Source organism: Pan troglodytes, chromosome 6 (assembly GCF_028858775.2).
Source record: "Pan troglodytes isolate AG18354 chromosome 6, NHGRI_mPanTro3-v2.0_pri, whole genome shotgun sequence".
Taxonomy (NCBI): domain Eukaryota; kingdom Metazoa; phylum Chordata; class Mammalia; order Primates; family Hominidae; genus Pan; species Pan troglodytes.
This window is the reverse complement of record NC_072404.2, coordinates 126,935,638-126,951,117: the sequence shown is the minus strand read 5'-3', so window position 1 is coordinate 126,951,117 and position 15,480 is coordinate 126,935,638. Positions and strand designations below refer to the sequence as shown.

Here is a 15,480-nt window from a genome sequence, read left to right as displayed (position 1 = left end):
TTACTGAAACCCTTCCCGGAGCTTTGTAAGGTCCTCTCTTTTTCGACTATGAATTTGTATGACAGTTAATTTTCTTCATATCTTAGGTATAACAACATATCACAACAGCCTGAATGCAGAGGCAGAATATGAGAATCCAGTGCTCTCCATTAAGCCAGATAATAAGACATTTATAAAATGTTAAAAATGCCACTTTTCTCTAATTTTTTGGAAAAAAAGTAGTCATTATTTATAAAAATAACTTTTACAGTAACATGTAATGGGTTTAAATTAAGCAAACACATGTCTAACATTTTTCTATCTTAAATTTTAATACAGTAAATATGGACATATATAACCCACATAAACAACAGCTCTTTAAAGTTCTCAATCATTTTTAAGAATGTAAAGAGAACTTGAGATCAAAAAGTAGTTTGAGAACTGCTACTCTATGATACCTTCTATTATTTGCTTACCAATGGTAAGTATGTATAGATAGGAATATATTTTAATATCTATATTTGTGGAATCTGTAAACTTAATTATTTTAACTTTGTTTAAATATCTCTTTGACCATTAGATTTGATGCCTAACTATAGTTTAAATTTGTACCTTAGTTAGGACTTTATGATTCATTTTCCCCTGATGGTATTAACAACAAATAGAGGTCTGCTTTAATATATAAGGAGACAAAGCAAATATATTTGAACTAGATACATAAAGCCAAATATTCAGCTTAGAATTTAATTGATAAATTAGAATAAAATAGGATGCTCTAACTGCTGCTTCTTTTTCTCATAAACTTTTTTCTCCCAAAGATCAGTTTCAGGTTCAGAGCAAAATTGAGCAGGAAGTATAGGGTTCCTATATATTCCTGTACCCCACATCTGCACAGCCTCCCTGACTATGAATATCCTGTACCAGAGCAGTATATTTGTTACAATTGATGAACTTACATTGACATCATTATCACCCAAAGTTGAGATTTTATATTAAGGCTCCCTCTTTGGGTTGTATATTTTATGGGTTTAGACAAATGTATAATGACATGCATCACCATTATCATATCATACAGAATAGTTTCACTGCCCTAAAAATCTGTGCTTCATATCCCCCTCCTCTGTGACCTCTGGCAATCACTGATCTTTTTACTGTCTCCATATGTGATGGTTAATACTGAGTGTCAGCTTGATTGTATTGAAGGATAGAAAGTATTGATCCTGGGTGTGTCTATGAGGGTGTTGCCAAGGAGATTAACATTTGAGTCAGTGGGCTGGGAAAGGCAGACCCACCTTTAATTGGGTGGGCACCATCTAATAAGCTGCCAGTGAATATAAAGCAGGCAGAAAAACATGAAAAGGAGAGACTGGCCTAGTCTCTCAGCCTACAGCTTTCTCCTGTGCTGGACACTTACTGCCCTCAAACATCGGATTCGAAGTTCTTCAATTTTGAGACTCGGACTGGCTCTCTTGCTCCTCAAACTTGCAGACAGCCTATTGTGGGACTTTGTCATCATGTAAGTTAATACTTAATAAACTCCTCTTTATATTTATATGTCTATCCTATTAGTTCTGTCCCTCTAGGAAACCCTGACTAATATACCATAGTTCTGCCTTTTCCAGATATTAGCTTCTTTTTAAGTACACTTGATGAATCTTAGTGATAAAATCAGGCCAGACCTAGCAACTCTTTTTGTATGTTTATTGACTTCCCAATACAATAAAGGCCATAAACACCTGTCTTTGTTGTTTATTCACCTACATTCCATCCCAGACTGTCAGTTCCTAGTGACCAGGAGCTCCATTTAATTTGGGGTCATGGTACCAAATAGTTCTTGACTGCTATTTGATGAGGGTGGTCCTGTCACCTAAGTGCTCTTGAAATTAAGTCCTTAAGCACTGGCAGAAAAGAGCTTACTTTGCAGTAATTATTTCAGTGACAAGTAAGAAAAACTGGCACATATCCCCTTCACAGGAGAGCAATTTTGCTCTCTTTAGGAGACTCTTGGAATTTTAGTTATCAGGCTATTTAAGACCCTGAGTAGATTCTTAAACCTTTAGAATAAATTTTGAACCAAGAGTGCCAGAATGTCTGTTATTTACATTAGTATTAAGTGATCTGAAAGTGCACAGAGTAGTTTGGCAGTATCTAGAAGGAGAATAGAGACAGAAATAATGAAGATACAACTGGAGGAGTAAGAAAAGGAGAAAAAAAGTATTTTATGTCTGTTCAGTATTTCTAGGTGCCACTGCTGCTAAATGCCTGGGCTTCAGCCTAGGTTGGGTTGCTCCTAGCAAAGAAAACCAGTCCCTGAGACAACGAGTATTGCCAGGGAAGACAGGCTTTAATGCAGGTGATGCTGGCAGGGAGATCAGTCTCAAACATGTCTTAGGGAGACTAAAGTTAGGGCTTTCTATAGCAGGGAATTATGGAGGGGTAAGGAAGAGGAGTTTGTGAACAGGCAGCAGATGCACCTCATTGTCCAGATGTAGTGTTCTGGAAAGTTGCAGTTCCTTGACACTATCTGGGAGGTCTGACAGTTTATCTGCTGAGAAAGGAACTCAGGTAAAATGCACGCGAGTTTCTCAAGTTTCACTTCGAAGGGAAAATTTGGCCGGTTTCGGTCTTCCCTTTCTATTTATCAATTCCTCAATCATGGGGAATCTGGTAGTTGATCTTTCTGGCTGCTTCACGTGAAGGAAGGGCATCTTGGGATGATATGGAATGAAAATATCGCACCTGTAATTGCAAGTACTTACGAGTACCTGGTTGGCATCCAGCTTGTTGGAGCACCATGATTTGGGTACTTTCATCAACATTTTAAACCACATTGAATTAGGATAATTAATAACATGGATAAGAAGGTTTCTTTGTAGGTTGTAATAACCCAGTTAAGAGTTTGTACCATTTGGCCGGGCGCAGTGGCTCACGCCTGTAATCCTAGCACTTTGGGAGGCCGGGGTGAGCGGATCACGAGGTCAGGAGATGGAGACCATCTTTGCTAACACGGTGAAATCCCGTCTCTACTAAAAATACAAGAAGATTAGCCGGGCATGGTGGCGGGGGCCTGTAGTCCCGGCTACTAGGGAGGCTGAGGCAGGAGAATGGCGTGAACCCGGGAGGCGGAGCTTGCAGTGTCGCTCTGGCGACAGAGCGAGACTCCGTCTCAGGAAAAAAAAAAAAAAAAAAAGAGTTTGTACCATTTGAGGGCAAAAGCTTCAGTATGAAATTCCCGTTTCTCTCAAGTAAACCGCCTGTCCTGTGTTACTCACTTTGTTTTACCTGGAGGCAGCAAAACTGAATAGTTTTCCTGAGTGCACATGAGTAGGAAAAAATGAAATGAAGAGTTGCCCAGAGATCGCTAGTGAGGTGCTTTGCCACTACTGCCCTGTACTTAAGTAACTGTGAGGGTTCTCTGTTTTCTGACTTCTAAAACAAGAGGAAGAGCTGAAGACACAGTTTCATAGACTTTTCGGCTCTTTATTGTCCTCTCCCCCATTAGTACGTTGCTGAGCTTAGGGCAAGTGCTCAGTAATAGCTTGCTGAATTAGTGTTGTGTTTGATCCTTTCAGATCCACGCCGCATTTTGAGCCCGACCTGGGCGGGCGGTCCAGAGACCAGTTTGCCGCCGGGGGCGGAGCTTCGGGCGGCCAGCGCGCGCCGGGGCAGCGGGGCGGAGCTTGCCGCCGGCGGAGGGCGGGGTCTGCGCGGGGACTTCCCCCGGGTTGAGCTGCGCAGCGGGTGCGGAGGGCGGGCGCCCGGCGTCCGGCGGCGGGTTGGGGGCTGTGAGGCTGGCAGGGGTCGGCGGGCGCGTAGCCGCCGACCCTTGGTGGTCTCTTGGGCTGGGGACCCTTCCCTGGGAGTCGGCCCCGGCCCCGGCGGGGCGGGCGTTGCCGGGAGGCGGAGGGGTGCGCGGCCGCGAGTCCTGCGTGATCGCGAGCATGTGTGCGTGCGCGTGTTTATCTGAGGCGCGTGCGGCGGCCACCCCAGCCTAGTCCTCTTCTTGGTGCCACTGGCTAACTAGGTTGAGAAACCGGCGCCACAGGCGGCACACCTGGCCCGGAGCTGGCCCGCTCCTCCCCGCCGAGCCGGCGCCCCAAGAACGCGCCCTCTCCCAGTCCGGCCCTGGCCGTGAGGGAGCGCTGTGGGGGCGCGCTGCCTCCTGCCTGGAAGTGTTGGGCAGGTGGTGGGAGAGCTTCAGGCTTGAACAACATGATTTTAAAGCACGTGTCTGTCTGTCGTTTTTTACTTTTAGGGTTTTGGCCAAATTGGGCGAGGGCACAAAATAACCACTTACCCCTTCTCACCGAGGAAGAGCGGGAGAAAGGGTAAGTAAGGAATGGTCAGGGGTGGAAGGACCTAGGACTTTATCCTGAGAGCGAGCGAGAGAGAGAAGGGCTAGATGTCCAGAACTGCTACTGGGAAACTTGGGCCCAGATTCTACCTTTTCATCGGGAACTGGAGGACCCACCTTCAAAGTCACAGGCTCCAAGCCCCGGACTGTTTTCAGCCTCACACAGTCTATAGAGTTTAACAGCTTGGGCATGTGGATCCCTTTTAGCCCGTTGACCCGACAGAAAACTGCACTTCCCCTTTACCTGTTTTTACCTTGGAACATTGGTCCTCTCTAGTTGTCTGTCTCCGGCCCCTATCTTATTAGCCAGCTTTGACTAATCCCTGAGACCATAGCACTAAAGAATCCAGGTCCTGTTTGATAATGAACAGTAACCCCCCTAGGGATGTTTACATTTTAAAAGGGTACTCCTGAAAAAATCCTTTAGGACCCCAAAGCATAAAGTTAGTAACAAGATTACAAGTGTTGAAGTTCTTTGGGATCTCTCAAGCTTACAGAAGAAGATGTTTTGAGGGGAGAGAGATGACCAGGCTGGGCCTTTTTCTCTGGGCTTTCACTCTTGGTACCTCCTCGCAAGCATTCCATTCACTTTTGAAAAGTTGCCAAAAAGGACACTGAAGTTCTCTGAGGCTTACTGTGATTTTCAGTGTGGTCTATTTCATTGGTTCTTCTGTGGGACTTTTCTATCACTTCTTTAATACACTGCTTCCCTCTCCCCTGTATGATGGAATGAAACACAGCTCCTCTCACAAGGTTGGGAGCTCATTATGCATCCTATATGTCACATATAAATAACTGTTTTAAATTAGTTGAAATTCAGATTAGCTACAAGCAGGAATGTAGTAAAACTACATTCTTGGATTCTTACGCAGGAAAAGTAGAATTGCCCTCTGTGATAGGCTGCCTATTCTGATACTGGCTGCCTGTGTCCTGAACGTGCCTATTTGTTTGTGCTCAAGTGATAGGTGACCACATAATTTACTTTATGGAAAACCAGGAAGTGATTGTTTATTGATAATGGGTTCCTTCATTGATTCAATAGCTAATTCTCTCTTACCATGTGCTACGCACTTTTATCAGCACTTTGATAAAAGTAGGATGGTGAGAATGATGAGATTGTATTGGAGATGGCTGTTTTGGGGTAGGCCTTTCACCAGTTTTGTGGATTTTCTCAATAGTTACATGTTAATTTACAAGACTTTCCCTGTACTACTGATCATATTGGTTTGCAGGTCTATACAGTGTTGTGGGAGAACAGAATTATTATTCCGCCTTTCTAGTACTTTCAGTAATAAACTTACAAGGATGGCTGACCTTGATGATTTGTTTCCTATAATGAATAATGTTATAGTCATTTTCCAGTGTACGAGTATAATAATTAGATGAGGATAACTTTTGTAGTTGTTCCATAAGAAGGACCTAATATTAGGAATCATGGAGAGTGTAAAGGATGATGTACTTAGAAAAACAAATTCGAAAGTAGACCATTATTAACTTGCATGGGTTTCTGTGCATTTAGCCTCATTTAAAAGATCTAAGCTAGAATAGTTCTTTGTCTTTTTCTGGTTATAAGAGTAATAAAAAGTCAAAAAACGTTATTTAGAATTAAATCTGGGAGGGTATAAAAGGCAATAAGTGAGTTTCCTATGAGTCCACTTTCAGATGACCACTTAACAATTTGATACTTGTTTCTTCAACTTTTTGTTCCATATATACACATACTAAATATGCAGCTTAAGTATATGTTAAACATGTATACATCTTAACTGCGTATTATATATGGAACATATGTGGAACATAATGCATGTTTTATATATATATATTACACTGTTATTTGATAAAATTGTAAATTTCTTTCTTTTTCTCCTTCTTCTTGGCTATTTACCACCCCTCCTCACTCCACCCCACAACTTCATGTAGAAGTAGCATGACTTTTACAGTCTTTTGGACATGAGCTTGATTTCTGGCTCTTATTTTATTAGCTGTGTCACTTTGGGCCATTAAAATTTCTCTGCTGCTTGATTTCTTATCCATCAAAACAGAACAAAGAGTATATATGAAAGAATGTGTGAAAAAACAGTGCCTGGCATAGAAGTACTTTTAAATTTCCCTCCCTGTTTTTCTATGTGGTCACCCATTACTTTCCTATGATCTTCCTTTTGATTGTGGAAAGCCATGTAGTGCCTAACTTTCCTATAGCTGTTAAGCCTCCCTGGGATTTGCTTTTCACAGGGTTCACCTGGTGTATCTGATCCTAGAATTTCTGGGACAAGGACTGACACCTGATGTGGCCTTATCAGATCATTCCACAGCCCTGGATAAAGAGTGTCAGCTTGAAAAATGAAGGGAAAGAATTTCTATAATGTGTTTAAAAAGCCCTGACACTATTCTTAAAGTGAGAAAGACATATTACTGTATTTAGCTGAGTACTTAAACTTAGGATTTCCATTTCGGAAATGTCTTTGGTTTATAAGGATTACAATAAAAATGCTGATGCTTCATGTCCAAACTGTCATGATTTTGCCAAGTTGTGGATTTAATATACAGCTTAGCTGTGTATTTAGTATATCTGATACTGCTCTGGAAACTGAGAAAGACAAGTTCACAGACATCTGATTTCACACCAGACATCTGGTTTCACTTTACTGAGGAGTATGTTTTGTCAGTAGATTATAGGCATATTAACTGTACTGCTATAGTTTGTGGCATTTCTCTCATAAGCTGTGGTCTGTAGGGTTTAGTATGATGTTTTATTCAAATGACTGCCCACCGAAAATGAGCACCTGGTCAGATAAGCACATTTCCCATAGGTTTCTTCTAGTGTCATTGTTCTTACAAGTTAACAAGGCAAAATCATTCTATCCTTGGTGGCTTTTGTATTTTTTGTGGAAGCAAGAAAATATTCTTAAAGAAAAGCCTTACTTAAGAACCCATTGTATTCCACAAGTTCATTTTCAAGTCTGTTGTTTGTAAAGTTAACAATGTACTTATAGGAATAAATAGCATTTAGATTTCCAGATCAGAACCCCAGGAAATCTAGTACTTACTTTCCTAAAGGTACTAAGGAAAGCTTTTTAAACTTATTGTGTGCCTATTATATATTAGTGGTACCGTAGACTCTAATCAACATATATAATAGTGTTTTGGAGGTAAGTGTCTCCTGAGTGCCAACCTAGAATGGCTGGACCACGTCTCCCTCCATTTTGAGGTAGTGAGGGGTATAGAAAAAGCTCTGGAGGTTGTCATTCTTAGGTTTTCAGGCAGGGCCTGTTATTGCTTAACTGTTGACCTTGGACACAAATTCCTCATCTGTAAATGGGATAATTACTTATGATTACTGTGAAATTCAGTGAGTGAGTGTAATGTGGCACAGAATCTGCCGTAAAATAAATTCTCAATAAATAGTTGTTTCATGTTTCCTCAAAGTCCTAGACACAAGAACAAAGATACCCTTCTACCCCTTGCCCTTGCATCCAGATTAAGTCACTGGCCTGGACCTGTGGCTCCATTGGAGGGGAACTACCCATGGTATTGGGGATTTAGTAGTGAGGACTCAGAAGGGGTCATGCAGAATAATGACAAAGGAGAGGGGTTGTGAACTGAGAGAAAGGTGGCAGTCTTTTGCTCAGTCCATGAATTTAGATCAATGAATTACTTGGTTCCTAGAAAGAACCATCTTTTTCTCTGGCTTCTCTGTTGATCTTTGTCAACTGTTCCGCTGGAAACTCTTACCTTCTTAATGTCTACTTAGTCCAATAATAAGTTTTTTTCTTTGTCATCTTCATACTACCTGAATAACCATATTTTTCTATTTTTTTTTAATGGTTAGGACTTAGTAATGGATATCTGTACTACAGTAACAGATGTCTGTACTAAAGATGTCTGTACGTTCTTAAGATCTGGTGTTTTTTTTTCTATACTCAAAGTCCAGTTGATTTTCTTGTTCTTTCATTGACTCGTACCTTATTCATTAACCTCGCCCCTCCTTTTTTTAGTATATCTATCTGCATTGAACTAGTAATGTACATGGAACTAGTGACTGTGTGAATTGAACTAGTTAGGAGGATATAAAGATGAAAAGTCATCTTTGACCAAGGATCTTATAGTCTGTAGGACTACAGATATCTTGACCAATAGTTCAAATACTGTATGCTATTTGCTATAACAGAGGTAGGTACAAGTACAAATGAAATCTAGCAAGAGCTCTTGATCTCTGCCTGGAATACCAGGTAAGGGTTTTAGTAGTGGTTGTGTTTGAGCTGAGACTTGAAAACTGAGTAGGAGTGGGCATGTTGACAAGCAATAGAAAGCATTTCTAGGTAAAGCTAACAGCATGAGTAGTTGTGTGGCATTACGAGAACATAGTGTGTACTGGGAACTATATGTAGGTCAGTTATTTTAGAGTGTGAAGGACAAGGTCAGGAGTGAAAGGAGATGAAACTGGTTAGCCAGTTCAGGGTACACTTCCTAGATGAAACTGGATAGCCAGTTCAGGGTACACTTCTTATACTATGTGTAGTAGTGAGCCACTGAAGAATTGTGAGTGTCATGGAAGATCACTGAAAGCAGTGTGCTGGGTAGATTGAGGGTAGAGTGGGGTTGGGTGTGGGGTCATGGCAAGACTGGAAGCTTTCAAGGACAGTACATTAGTATGGATAAGAGAGGTTGAAAGCTTAGATAAAGGTGGGAGTAGTGGGAATAGAGAAGTGAGAATGTTTAGGAAAAGTAAGATGAGGGAGAATTTGCTGGTCTTTGTGACTGTTTGAATGTAAAAGATATGGGAGAGGGAGAATGTTAGAATGCTTCCTAGGTTTCTGGGTTGTGAGTGGGAAAAGAGAAGAGGAAGAAGGTATGAGGGAGAAGAGAATGAGTTCAACTTTGGACCTGTGTATAACATGCTCGCAGGGCATATCGTTGGCAAGTGTGAGATGTCTAGAAGGCAGTTGGATATAGGATCCTGGAACATCACAAGAGATTGCAAAGGCTGGAGAAACAGATTTGTGTGTTCTTACCATATGGAGAGTAACTGAAGTATCCATAGATACGGATAAAAGTACGTAGAGGAATTGTATAGAAAGAGAAGAGAAAAGGGCTAAAAATTAGTCTTAGAGAATGTAAAAATTTAAAGGAGAAACCATAAAAGAGAAAGATGTAAAGATGCTGAAGGAGAGCGGCCATTAAGTATGATGATGATTGTAAAGTTACAATCATCAATGACTGTTAGAAGTCACTGGTTTCATTGTAGTGGTGGAGGTAAAGCTATCGTGCTGTGGGTAAAGGACTGAATAGGAGATGAGGCTGAAGGGGGCTGGACATGAGAATAGAGAGTAGATATGCTTGGGTCCCTCTTAGGAGATAATTGTTCTTCAGTCAGGATATTTACTTAATACATTTTATTGTGTATATTTAAGGAAAATAACATGTTATGGAATACATGTAAATAGTAAAATGGTTACTGTAGTGAGACATAGTAACATCCATCATCTTACATAGTTATCCATTTTTGTGTGTATGACAAGAGTAGCTAAAATCTACTCATTTAGCAAAAGTCAGGAATACAATACAGTATTATATAGTACTGATGCTGTACATGAGTTCCCAAACTCTTTCATTATACATGGCTGCTACTTTGTGTCCTTTGACCTACATCTCAATTTCCTTCCCCCTCCCCTGGGATCACTGTTTTATTCTCCATCTCTGTATGCACACATATTAGAATCCCCTAGAGAGCTTTTAAAAATTCCGACTGATATCTTTACAAGGTTGCGGTTTCATTTTCTTTGGGGGTATATATATATATATATATATATATATATATATATATATATACACACACACACACACACAGAAGAGGGATGGCTAATTGGTACAAAATAGAAGTAATGGTAGTTCTATTTTTAATTTCTTTAGGAACCTCCCTACTTGTTCCATAATGGTTGTACCAATAGTATACAAGGGTTCTCTTTTCTCCACACCCTCGCCAACACTTATCTCTTGTTTTATTTGGTAGTAGCCATCTTGATGGGTGTGAATATATGGAAACAACCTAACTGTCCAACAAAAGACAACAGAAAATCAAACTGCAGTACATATATACAATGGAATATTATTCAGCCTTAAAAAAGAAATAGATTCTGCTTTTTGCCATAAGATAGGTAAACCTAGGGGACATTATGCTAAGTGAAGTAAGCCAAATGCAGAAAGAAAAATATTGTATTCTCTCACATGTGGAATCTTAAAAAAAAGTCAAATACATAGTGAAATCATATCACTGCTTCAGATTTTATTTTTTGAGAGAGAAACAACATGTCTGTATGCTGTGAGTTAGAAACACCATAGAAAGGGAGATGTTGAAAATACAGTTGCCTGATTCCTTGCTTGTCATATTTTTTTTTTGTGAATGAAGATTAGGTTGTCTCTTTGTTTGCCTACTCCTTCCCGGCTTGCAAAATTCATATCTGACCCCAACTGTCAGATATGAATTTTAAATGTCCTTTCTACTCTATTCTTTCCTGCCCCACAGTTCACTGCTGTCTTGCTCTCACTACGTCTGGCCCTTTTGCATACATTATTCTCTAACCTAATCCAGTTGTGCGTAAAAACTCCATTTTCCTTTATTAAAAGTTGAAAAATTTCACAGGAGTGTCTGCTAGGAGAATGGAGGAAATAATGATAACAAACATAAAAATCATTCAGCATAGCCAACACATATTAATATCTGCTATGGTTAAGGCCCTGGATACAAAGATATATATGGCAGGAAGGATGAGTAACATAGGGATCTGATCTTAATGCATTTATGCCTAGTGCTCCATTATTGGAGCGCTAAGCTAGTGGGAGTTATTTATATCCTACTTCTCAAGGTCATCGCCAAGGCCTGATTTTTCACAAAAAAAATTTGCAACCTCCAGCACAAATGGGTTAAGGAGCCCTCAGGGCAGTGAGAAAAATGGATATATAAATAAAGCAGCACCAGTACTTTGGGAGGCCGAATCACCAGAGGTCAGGAGTTCGAATCACCAGAGGTCAGGAGTTCGAGACTAGCCTGGCCAATATGGCAAAACCCCGTCTCTACTAAAAATACAAAAATTAGTCAGGCATACTGGCATGTACCTGTAATCCCAGAGGCTGAGGCAGGAGAATCACTTGAACCCAGGAGGTGGAGGTTGCAGTGAGCCGAGAATGTGGTACTGCACTCCAGCCTGGGTGACAGAGCAAGACTCCATCTCAAATAATAATAATAATAATAATAATAAAATAAAAATAAAGCAATGCTTTGAGGGACAATATGTGCTGTGATAGAGTTCAAGGTAAGATAGATGCAAAAAATGGACTTCATTATTTTTGTGATCCTGAAGGTCTCACAAAAGGTGATACCTGAGCTATAGCTTGAGATATGGCATGGTGAGGTTCGGGGAGTAAGATTAGGGGAATAAAATATTCCTTAATGGCCCCACGATAGCAGCAGAAGGGGCTTGGGTTTCTCATCTTCGCTTTCTTCTTGTTCTGCGTGATTTTATTGCAAGATATTTTTGTGTTTGAGGGAGTTCTTAGGGGGTTAATATGTTTCAGTTTACATATAGATGTATCAGCATTTTCTCCCTTGTGATATAAACTTTCTGTGAATTTACCAACACTGGTTTATTATATATTAGACAGCTAACACAAACCAGTGCAATTATATCAAGTATCTGGGGGATGAGGTCCAGGCAGTGATATTTTCAAAGCATCTTAGGTGTCCTCATGGCAGTCAGGGTGGAGAACCACTGGGCTAAAACATGGCTTCGAAGAAAAGGCTGGGATTTGGAGCTAAAAAATTGTAGATTAGATTCTTGAATTCCTTTTAATAGTTACGTATCCTTAGTTAAGTTACTGAGACTTCTCTAAGGCCATCATTGAAAAATAGGATGGTAGTATACCCGTCCTGCCTACCTGTTTTGCAAAGTTATATGGCTCAAAAGAGGAGATTTGTGTGAAGGAACATTATATGCAGATGTGATTATAACAATAAAATGTTCTCTTGACCTTCTCCAGAAGTGGACAGGCTTAAGAGCTGGCTACCTTGTCCTGTAAGATAGGAACTACTTTATGGATTTTGATTTAATATTTTACCATCACGAGCATTTTGATGATATATTTTACTACATTTGTGTAATGCTACAAGGTTGAAGACCTAAAGCCAAAATGCAGAACCTTAAAGAAATAGCAGTTGAGCATTTCCTGTCTGATATATTCTAATTGTTTAAAATTACACAGATGCTTATTGTAATTAAGATTTAAGTGTGTAGTCTCAGTGTCAGTAATATTTTAGTATTAAAATTCTCTAAATGTGTTAAGTGTTTATTTTCATGATATGCACATTAAAAATAGCCATTTTCCAGAAAATAGTAACAACTCCACAGAGCACAATGGAGCACCACAAATGGACTTATTTTGGAGATTCCCATTATATTCGTTAAGAATGCAGGGACATATACTGTGTCTCTGTACTGTAGGAAGCTTGACATACTAGTATCAGTCATATAATCGTGTAGGAATGATCATCCTTACAGTATTATACCTTATTTTAGTTGAGAAGAAAGTGGTATTGTTTAATGACAAATTGAACCTAAAGCCTAAAGACTGGGTTCCAGATCTGTTTTCTCTACTCATTCCTATATGATAATTGGTAAATTAACCTCTCTGAGCCTCATATGTAAAATTGGGTTCTCTGTTGTTTTGTAACATGAAAACCTTAGTGGCTGAAAACAACAATGATTGTTATCTCATGGTTGCTGTGGGTCAGCAATTTGAGGGTCCTTGCTTGGGTCTCTGGAGGTTGCTGTCAGATATCAGCAGGAGTGGAAGTTTTATAGGAGCATCACTGGAGCTAAAAGATTCACTTCCAAGGTGGCTTACTCACTTGGCTGGCCAGTTGGTGTTGGCAGGTTGGTTCCTTTCCACAATGGGCTTGCCGTGGGACTATTCTCATGAGATGGCAGATGACTTTCCTGAGATTCAAGCCGCCAAAGTAGAAACTGCAGTGCCCTTTATGACTTACCTGTGGAAGTCATACACCATCATTTCAGATGTATTCAATTGGTTCTACAGACCAGCCCTGATTCAGTATGGGAGTGGATTACACAAGGACATGAGGCAAGGATCATTGCGGACTGTCTTGTGAGGGTAGGCTCTCTGAGAGGATAACAGTCTCTACCTGACATAGGATTGCTTTGAGTTTCATTGTAAGCATTTATGTGAGAGTCCTTTGTAAACCATTAAAGCAGCATATAAATGTGTTATAGAAGTGATGGTGGCTCACACCTGTAATCCCAGCACTTTGGGAGGCCGAGGCAGGTGGATCACTTGAGGTCAGGAGTTTGAGAACAGCCTGGCCAACATGGTGAAACTCTGTCTCTACTAAAAATACAAAAATTAGCCGGGTGTGATGATACATGCCTGTGATGCCAGGTCCTCAGGAGGCTGAGGCAGGAGGATCTCTTGAACCCTGGAGGTGGAAGTTGCGGTGGGCAGAGATTGTGCCCGTGCACTCCAGGCTGGGTGACAGAGTGAGACTCTGTCTCAAAACAAAACAAAACAAAACAAAAATGATGCTATTCTTTTTGACCAGTAAAACTGAATGGAAGTTGAATTATTTTGCTTTGTGCCATGTTAGCATTATGACACACCTTGCTCCAAATCCTTTCCTGCTTGCTTTATCTTATATCTTACTTTATATTCAAGAATTCTCCCCCTTTAATAATCAGCTAGAACAAAATAGCCTTTTTCAAGTTTCTCACATCTCTGGTGTAGAAGTAGTACATTGAATGGGAGAAAATTATAAACGAGCAGTGGCTATAGCATGAACTTGTTGGTCATCTGAGTAATAGCCTCAGGGTTCATTCTAGAGCATCTCCCTGAGGAAACCTCTGAATGCCTTCTTTGTATTTCTCTTTTAGTACTTGCTCTACCTTGCCTGGATTATAGTCTTACCATATTTTTTATTGGAAAATTCTTAAGGTAGTAGGGGCTATATTTCCTCCTATTCAGTGTCTTTTATCACCTTTAACCTAATGCTTTGTACTTCACTGGTGCTTAATCAGTGTTTACTGAGCTGGACTGCTGGCAGAACTCGAGCCTTTGTGCTTCCCTGAAACTTCAGATGAAGAAGGTTGTATTTTGCTGAGGTGGTAGTGATGGTGGTGGTGGATCCTGCCAGAACCATCTTTGAGCCTGTCTTATAGGTCCCTGATTTGCCACTGGAGCCCTTAGCCTTTCATAAATGACTGAGATATTTGGACTCTTTGTTAGTTGCTTAGCCTGGTTTCCTCACCGATGACCAAAGCAAGCAAGTGACCACACACACACACACACACCTCTAACAGTCATACCTAACATACCTAACATACTATTTGTTACTAAACATATTGTATGTTTTTGGTAATACATAGTACGTTAGGTATAACTTTCAGAATCTCATTGAACTCTTGCCCAGTTTGGTAACACATAGTATGTTCTTGACTTCTTAGATTAAGAATACCCAGAATATAAAAGTGTACAACTTTCTTTCAGGCAATAAATCATAAAAATTTAATATTTGTACTTTTTTCCAAGTTATTCTGAGACATAGGTCTTTGTCACACACACTTTTATATATCTTTCCTTTGAAAAATATAGCATTTACAGTCAACTTTTGAAAAATCATCTTGCTTGTCGCTGCGGGACACGTTGCAAACAGATTATCAAGTTCTAGTTATGGAATTGTATACAGCAAAGACTTTTTTTTAAAGAAGGGAAATGTTTGTAATGTCATCATGTTTTGTATTTTAGGATAATTTCATTTCATATGATTTTCCCATTATGTAAACCAATGAACAAATTCGTATCAACTCAGGATTCTTTTCTCCTTGTTGCTGCAGATTTTCTCCTGCAGATTTATCTGCTGACTTCCCTCTTTAGCAGTTCTTTGCTTCCTTAGCCCCACTGCCTGTCTTCTCCATCTCGTTTGTACCTGACTCCTTCCCTGTCTTTGGACTCAGTATACTGATGACCATTAGAGGATAAGCAGGCTACAGTGGGCAGAGCAGATGTTATGAGGAGCCATGTGTGTGTAAATAAGAGCTGTGCAGAAGGTTAGCATTGACAGCCAAGGATGCTTTCTACTAAAT

At 40.2% G+C, this 15,480-nt stretch overlaps 1 protein-coding gene across 10 annotated transcripts in view; it reads left to right on the top strand.

Annotated features, from left to right (window-relative positions):
* The first annotated feature begins 3,632 nt into the window (after nt 1-3,632).
* IMMP2L (inner mitochondrial membrane peptidase subunit 2) overlaps nt 3,633-15,480 on the top strand; it is a 1,183,069-nt gene continuing 1,171,221 nt past the window's right edge. For 3 of the 10 annotated variants that reach the window (XM_024358025.3, XM_003951112.5, XM_063815532.1), the window contains exons 1-2: nt 3,641-3,720; nt 4,235-4,307. The gene's annotated coding sequence lies outside the window, so the exon portion shown is untranslated. Of the gene's footprint in view, nt 3,721-3,775; nt 4,308-15,480 lie in introns of those variants that run through there. The other 7 variants (XM_001166817.7, XR_010158935.1, XR_008536521.2 and 4 more) reach the window with 7 other exon arrangements.